Source organism: Canis lupus, chromosome 28 (assembly GCF_048164855.1).
Source record: "Canis lupus baileyi chromosome 28, mCanLup2.hap1, whole genome shotgun sequence".
NCBI lineage: Eukaryota > Metazoa > Chordata > Mammalia > Carnivora > Canidae > Canis > Canis lupus.
In genome coordinates this window covers 3,640,827-3,648,963 of record NC_132865.1, presented here as the reverse complement: position 1 = coordinate 3,648,963, position 8,137 = coordinate 3,640,827, and the positions used below count along the sequence as shown (strand labels likewise).

General features: G+C 42.3%; 1 long non-coding RNA gene across 1 annotated transcript; it reads left to right on the top strand.

Moving 5' to 3' along the window:
- The first annotated feature begins 442 nt into the window (after window positions 1–442).
- Window positions 443–6,321, top strand: LOC140619928 (uncharacterized). The gene is made up of 3 exons (XR_012019691.1): window positions 443–649; window positions 4,314–4,413; window positions 5,963–6,321. It is a non-coding gene; the product is annotated as an uncharacterized lncRNA (long non-coding RNA).
- The last annotated feature ends 1,816 nt before the right edge of the window (window positions 6,322–8,137 follow it).

Here is an 8,137-nt window from a genome sequence, read left to right as displayed (position 1 = left end):
GTAATGACCCCGGGCAGCTCCCGTGGGGCGGCGTCCTGCTTGCTCCCAAGCGCCCGGCTTCCCGCGCTCCGAGCACTGCGCTTCCCTCCTCCGGCTCAGTCACGGAAATGAGGCGGCGGCCGCGGCACCGCTCCTTTTTTTTTTTTTTCTCCTGGATGTTATCAAAGGCCCCATTCGGAGAGAAACAGCTGCCAAGGGCACCCAATTTAAAAAAAATAAGTAGAAATTAAAAAAAAAAATGATGCTTTCGTCTGCTGTTAAGGCTGACGCCGACTGAAGCACGAGGCGCTCTGCACCAGCCCTGGAGGGAAGCTGCGGGCGTCAGCGAACGCCGACGTGCCGACGTGCGTGCGCAGTGCGTGCCTACGTACATACGCACGTGGCGGAAATCCCCCCCCTCGTGCGGGCCAAGCCGGGGCGCGGCGGCGGAGCTCGCTCGCTGACGTGTTTCCGGCGGCCGCGCTTGGGGGCAGAGCTCCCCAGATGAGACCCCTTCCCGGCCGACGGCGAGGCTGCCTGGAAACCGCCGGGAGCTTCCGGGTCGTGGCGGCCGCGTGGGTTCCGGGGCGCCGGGCGCTGCACGGGGTGGTTTCCCGCTGCTGTTCCTGCGAGGCCGGCGTCCTCCCGCCGTGAGACGTTGGTCTGTCGGGTGGGCAGCACGTCCGTCCGTCCGTCCGCGAGAGGCACGCACCGTGCCGGACCCCGCCAGTCCGCGCGCGCCGTGCAGACCGCCCGGGAGGCCTGAGGGCGCTCCCCCGACCCCCAGGACGCCCGCGCTCCGGCCTAGCCCGGGGCGCCTGCAAGGACGCACGCACGCACGCACGCACGCACGCACGTCGGGGCGGTCCTGGCTGGGGCTCTGGGGGCGGGGCCAGGGGCCTGGGGGCGGGGCCAGGGCGGAGGGGGCGGGGCCAGGGGCCGCGGGGGGCGGCGCGCTCTGCCTTCCTCATCTGTGTACTTAGGGCCGCCCGGGGGGCTCAGCGGTGGAGCGTCCGCCCTCGGCGCAGGCCGTGGCCCCGGGGTCCCGGGATCGAGTCCCGCGTCGGGCTCACCGCAGGGAGCCTGCCTCTCCCTCTGCCTGGGTCTCTCATGAATACCTAAATAAGATTTAAAATAAATAATTTGATGTATTACAAATTTATTTATGTATTTATAGATTAAAGGTTTCTCTCGTGAATACATAAATAAAATTTAAAATAATTTTATGTATTATAAATTTATAAATAAAGGTTTCTCTCATGAATACATAAGTCAAATTTAAAATAAATAATTTTATTATGAATTTATTTATAAATTAAAGGTTTCTCTCATGAATACATAAATGAAATTTAAAATAATTTTATTATAAATTTATAAATAAAGGTTTCTGTCATGAATACATAAAATTTAAAATAAATAATTTGATGTATTACAAATTTATATATGTATTTATAGATAAATAAAGGTTTCTCTCGTGAATACATAACTAAAATTTAAAATAATTTTATGTATTATAAATTTATAAAGGTTTCTCTCATGAATACATAAATCAAATTTAAAATAATTTTATTATAAATTTATAAAGGTTTCTGTCATGAATACATAAAATATAAAATAAATAATTTTATTATAAATTTATTTATAAATTAAAGGTTTCTCTCATGAATACATAAATGAAATTTATAATTTTATAAATAAATAATTTTACTTATGAATTTGTAAATAAAAGGTTTCTCTCATAAATACATAAATGAAATTTAAAATAAATAAGTAATTTTATTTATTATAAATTTATAATAAATAATTTTATATATTTATAAAGGTTTCTCATGAATACATAAATGAAATTTAAATAAATAATTTTATTATGAATTTACTTATTTATTAGTAAATAAATAAAGGTCTTATTTATTAGTAAATAAATAAAGGTTTTATTTATTTATTCATCAGAGAGAGAGAGGCAGAGACACAACCAGAGGGAGAAGCTCCATGCAGGGAGCCTGACGTGGGACTAGATCCCAGGGTCCCCAGGTCACGCCCTGGGCCTAAGGCTCCACCACTGAGCCCCCCAGGTGCCCCATTTGTGTTTCATTCTCCTTGAATTTCCTCCTTTCCTATCGAAGGAGCTAGGTTCTTACATTTTATTACTGTATTGAAGGTCTTTGTTTCAAAGCATAAAAACTTACTGGGATCTGAATCCTGGACGACTGGACGATTTGAAGGGACTGGTTGTGGAAAAGGACTATGGTTTTGGTGGCTGTGGACTGAATAATTTGAAGGGACTACAGTTGGTCTAAGGTAGAGGTAAAGATAGAAGAAAGGTGAGGAGGAGAAGGAAAATGAGAATGAGGAATCTTCTGATAGCTAAGGTGACATTGTCTGTCCTCACTGAAAAATAGGATTTAGTTTTATTCGAAGAAAACAGAGGAATGTGATTGTTCTTGCATTTCCGGCTTTGTAGAGTAAGATTCACACACCCTACCTACTATAATGAGGAAGTCGTTGCTCAAGCTGAAGATCTTTTGACATCTCCACTATCTAGAGCTTTCTCTGGAGCGTACAGAGGGGGCCCCATGTTGTGTTACAGTCAGCACCACCGTGGCAGGTCAACGTTAGAGTATCTCTAGGACTCTACCATGGGCAGGAGGCCCTGCCCGCCTGCTGTCCCCAACCCAACCCCCCCACCCCCCATGCAGACCGACCTTCATTACAGCGATGACTCGACTAGTCATTACATAATTCGGGCATAACTGAGTAAAATGTAACTCTCACATAATCCACATACCTGAATGCCTGTTCTTTTTGACGTATAAAGCCAGTCTACTAATTCACTATTCTGTGTTTTCCTACATGATGGTTAGTCAAATGCAACCACAAGGAGGAAACACAGGAGAGGCCTAGGAAAACAGTTCATTACAGTCACAGGTCCTGCCAGGCAGGCTCAAAAGGGAAGCACCAGGGTTTGGTCAGGTGACAGAAGCAAGGGCAAAGCTGAAGGTAGAGCCTTTATTGGGGTTTCTGTGGGAAAGGCAAGGCAGGGCAGAGAAACAGAATGATTTCGGCAAGCTCCGCACTGTAGCAGTGGTCCCCAGGTGCCTGCTACGTGCCCTGGGATGCTTAAGGCAGAGGACTGTTCCCTCCCTGGGTGTGTGGGTCAGACAGGTGACGTGGGCTCTAGATTGGTAAGTCGGCTAATCAAGGGCATACTTTGCGTTTTCTGGGAATTTGCTATTCCAGGGAGAGCCAGTCCCTCCTCACAAAGGTTTTTTTTAAGATCTCATGTACAGAAAACAAAAAATACATATGTAATACATTCACTGTGCCTATGTAAAAGCTTCTATAAAAATTCACCTTATATATATGTAAAACTCATTTTACTAGATTTTCAAAGTATTATTCAATTAATGTTTACTGCATCACTGTTCATCATCTTGTGAGTGACATTTTGAGAATTGCCTGACTTGCCGGATTTTCAGCTCTGAGTAGAGGATGTTCTATTTTGAACCTCCCAGAATCCATTCCCCTTTTGCTTGGATTTTCCATCATTCAGGCTTCAGTATCTCGCCCTTATAAGCAGGCGCATGGACTCTGAATCTCCACCTGTGTGTGCAGGTCCTGATTGGCTCAGCCAACCACCACTCAGATCTCATCCTCCTGGCCGTGGTGATTGGTTCAGAGAATGTGACCGAGTGGACCAGACACTTGGTTACATTTGCTTAGGGTTTATGTTAATGAGTTTCCTTGATTCCCCTGGGAATCCTTTCCTTTTCTTGCTGGATGTGAATAAGGAACAAATAGTTCCCACTAGCTGGGCAGCCAGCTTATGATTAGAGAAGACTGACGACAAGGGAAGAAGTGTATTCTTTGAGGGTCACTGTTGATCCATGGGATTAATCTTCGCCTATTTAAGGATGTTTTGGTTCTGTAAGATACCCCGCCCCCCCCCCCCCCCCCCCCCCCCCCCCCCCCCGCTTGCCCTGCCTTTTTAAAAGTCAACTGGACTCAGATTTTCCACTACTTGCAATTAAGATCTGTCTGGCACAAGGTTCTTGTTTTCTTTCCAACATCACTTTATTTTGATTCTGGTGTTAAAGGAGAGAAGGCTTACTCAATTTCTTCTCTTTTGTGTTACGGTAAACAAAACAGGTGAATTAGAAAGGTGAATTGCAGCTTTACTAGGCAATGAATTTTGAATAACATAATAGCAGCCTTTAAGAGAAAAAATTGGCAGCAATGTATAATTATTATATGTGAAGCAAAAATACCCAATTACACAATTTTACACACACGCACGCATTCTGACTTTGCTTCCTTCCATTTGTCCTTATGCAAAGGCTCCCCTGGATTTCCTGGACGACAGTGCCAATGTCAGCCTCCTTGATGGAGCATAGCATTCTGATCCACAGTGGAGCTGCAAACCTGGAACCCTATCAGGTCAGCTCAGTACTCAGACCATGATTCGTTTTAATTCCCTTTTGATAAAGGAGAAAAGCAGGGGAAGACAAGCCCCAGACAATGGGGGGGTGAGGGGGGGGGCGGACACATAATAAGTAAAAGAAGAAAATAAAAGGTCAGAGAATTATTTTTTAACTGTCGTTCTTCACTATTTCTTCTGTCCTTTCATATCCTCGTTTTTTTTAATAAACTAAGAGAAAATGAAAATCGGTTTCATTAGATACACCACTTTTGTTGGACTCCGTCATGAGTTGATCAAATGAGGCAGCTGAACTGAGAATGAATCTTCCCTGTGATTAGCGCGCACTCTTGAAGTAGCCAGGCACCTGTGAGGATAGGGGGTGGAGAGAAGATAATAATTGGGCTCTCATCTTTTATAATTATGTGTGTTTCAAGTGGATGTGAACGGTGGGGTTTGAGAAGGCGACATAAAAGGAAAATTCTGTCTTGAGCACTTCAGTCATTAACTCTGGTATTCAAAAGGAGAGAGGGATAACATTTTGAACAATAGAATACTTGAGGAACAGAGACCCCAAAATAATAATGTTTACTGAAAATTAGGACAATTGTTTGTTTATTTCATATCTTTGAGCATTTTTATCATACCAAATAATTACTGTAGTTATTGACAAGGCACACTGCAAACTGTTTTCTGTCCTTTGTATATAAAAGCCTCTGAAGTTTCGGAAAAAGTGAAGGGTTTTGTTTTGTTTTTTTTGCCTTTTTATATTTAATTTTCAAGTAAGTGTGAACAGTAAATAAGATTCCAATGTGCTGTTTATGTGTGTGTGGATCATGAAGGAATGTTAACAAAATATCAAGTGTTCTAGACGTTTTATTCTTTTTTAATGTAGAACGTTCCCCAAGAGTCTGTTCCTATGTTTAGTCTTACCTGTTAGATGTGGGTTCCTAAGCAGAATATGAATGAATTTATTCCTTTTCTCCTCGATATATTGTCCGTAATTAGAATATACTTCTAGCAAATATATATTGAGAGGTGTAGATGAATCAGGGCTTTGGGAGACAGACAGCTTTTCTACCCCTTGTTAAATGGGAAAAATTACTGTTTTCCCAACCTAACCAGTAAGTAGTAATAACTTCTATTTGAAAGATACATTGATAAAGCAAGATTTAAAAAAAACAACCAAACAAGTAGTTATTATAGTTCCAACAGCCTGTATCTCCACGAGGGTGGGTGGTTTGGTCCATTGATGGATTCCCATCACCTAGGACGGGGCCTGCCATATGTCACTAATACCTAATATGTCATCAAGCATTTATTGAATACATATATAAATACATTTTTTCAGCATGGCATTCTCTCTAAATTTCAACTATGGCCAAGTACTGCTTAATCTTTCGCTGCCCATGGCTTTCTACCAGGCTTGGGTAGGATGGTTATGTCATTTCACCATGAATACCTCTGTCTAGACAAGAGCCCTTTTGAAGTGTAAATACTGCTAGAACTAGAGCTACATTTGGCATAAAACAAAAAACAAAAAACATTTGGTCTTTTTTTCTGTTACAGATTGCTACTTCCTAGAGAAAAAGCTCTCACTGCCTTTATACAGCCAGCCAGTTGGAGGAAAGGCCCTAATTATCTTTCCAAGTTCTGGCACTCAGACTCTATTTCCTATTTTGGCTTAAGATCAAACAAAATGTGAAAGGAATAAAAAAGAAATCAACAAGGCAATAATGCTCTTCTGTGTGGTACATAATCAGAAAATTCTTTCTACCAAATACTGATATAAACTGTTTCATTTGATTAGAAGTTTGAGATTTCGTACAATGCTCAGACTTACAATTAAAACCCTATTAGCACACCGGATTTCCTAATAGCAAAGAGTCTTTCTAAGTGAACATATCACCTTCAGCTACAAAGTGATCTCTATTACCAAAGTTTAATTTTAAGCATGTTTGAATAAATAAATGAAACATTTACTCTGTATTTCTTCATGTTCTTTGTCAGGGACTACTTCTCTGTTTTGAAATCAGAATTTTGTTGTTTTTTTCCACTGGATAGCCTGCCTTGTCTCGCCTCCCACTGTCTGCCTCCCACACAGCCCATTCCTTGGGCTTACTGTTTGTCTACTCCACTTATTTCCCTTCCTCTATACATTAATGTCCGCAAGTTCCTGCTTTGCTCCCCAGACTGACCTCACCATTTTTACATCATTCACCTTTTGAAGAACAGAGAAGTCAGGATGGTCCGCAACTTTCTATTTTCCCATTTCTCCTTTACAGTAGTCTCACTAGAGAAAGCTCTGTCAGTAAGACAGACCTAAGCTATTAGAGAAGAATGATGTAAACTTCACATACTTAAAACCAAAAACATTTCCATCTTTTCTATTGAATTAAGCACATAAAGTAACTTAAAGCCAAAGTTCATAGCTAACAGCATATTTTCTTACATTTTTATTATATTTTATGAAAATGACTACCAATTAGCAGGTGAAGGGGTGTGAAACTCATGTATCAAATCCATTCAAACATCTCAGAGGAAGAGTTCATGTAAAATATATCCAGCACTGCGCTTGTGATCTGATGAAATCCCAATAAATGGCTGGTAAATACATAAATTGGTGAACTGGAGAGTCAGTGCATCACTCTGGCTGGAGTGTGGAAGATGAGTTGGAGACTGGGCCGGCTGGAGCTGGGAAGAGCAGCTAGATTTTTAAGGATGTTGAGGGAGGCAGTGAAGATCTAAAAAGGGAGCAGAAATGGAGAGCAGGGACTAGCCCTATTTTAAAGACAGGAGATAAAATTTCTAGGATTTGCTCCCTGGGTTTGGAGCTAATGTGCAGAAGATACCAAAGACAAGTCATCCTGGTGTGAGATACTGTTCGGGGTCCAGGAGCAAAAAAATCAAGAAAATTCTTGAGACATCTTTAGTTCCAAAAAGGTGGTTTTATTAAAGCATGGGAACATGACCGATGGGCAGAAAGAGCGGCATTGGGGTCAGGAGGAGTGGCTGATTATATACTTTGAAGTTGGGAAGGGGTTAGGGATGTGTAAGTGTCTAAGGAGTTTAGAAGCAAGGTTTCCAGCAAGGTTTGAGGGGTCATTTACCCCGTCTAGTAAACCTTAGTCATGAGACCCTTCAGATGGCCAGTGCTGGGCTATATATATATTTGGAGGATGGTTGTTCTCTTATATCTTGGAGGGGTAGAGAGGTTTCCAAAGGGATTTTTTTTTTTCTTTTTGCGTTGAAGAAGACCTACAAGATCCTGGAGGTCAGGCCGATGTCCAACTAGGGTAGCCTTTTGCCCTTAGCAAAGTATTAACACTGAGGCAGTTGAGTTCCTGGAGGAAGGTCGCTCTGCCTGTCTCAAGTACTTGCCAACAGGCTGTAAGCTGTAAGGAAGTTTCATTTTCTCTATTTCTTTTGCCTCTGTTCTCTACATCCATCCTGGTGCCAGCTGATTTTCACCTGAAACTCTGAACATTTCAAAAAACTCCATGAATGTCTGGCAAACATGGATGTTTATGCGTTTATTAGACTTAGAGACTACAAGTACTGACCATTTTTCAGTCATCTTTCTCCCATGTGATCTTCCCCATGGTGACCTTCTGTGTCTTTCTACTTCTTGATCCTACTAAATTAATTAAACAAGAAGGGCAGTAGGCACAAGCAAACTGAAACCTAACCTGTAATTAAACCCTAAGGACAACCCATCACAAACAGCCAACTAAACTTTCCCAA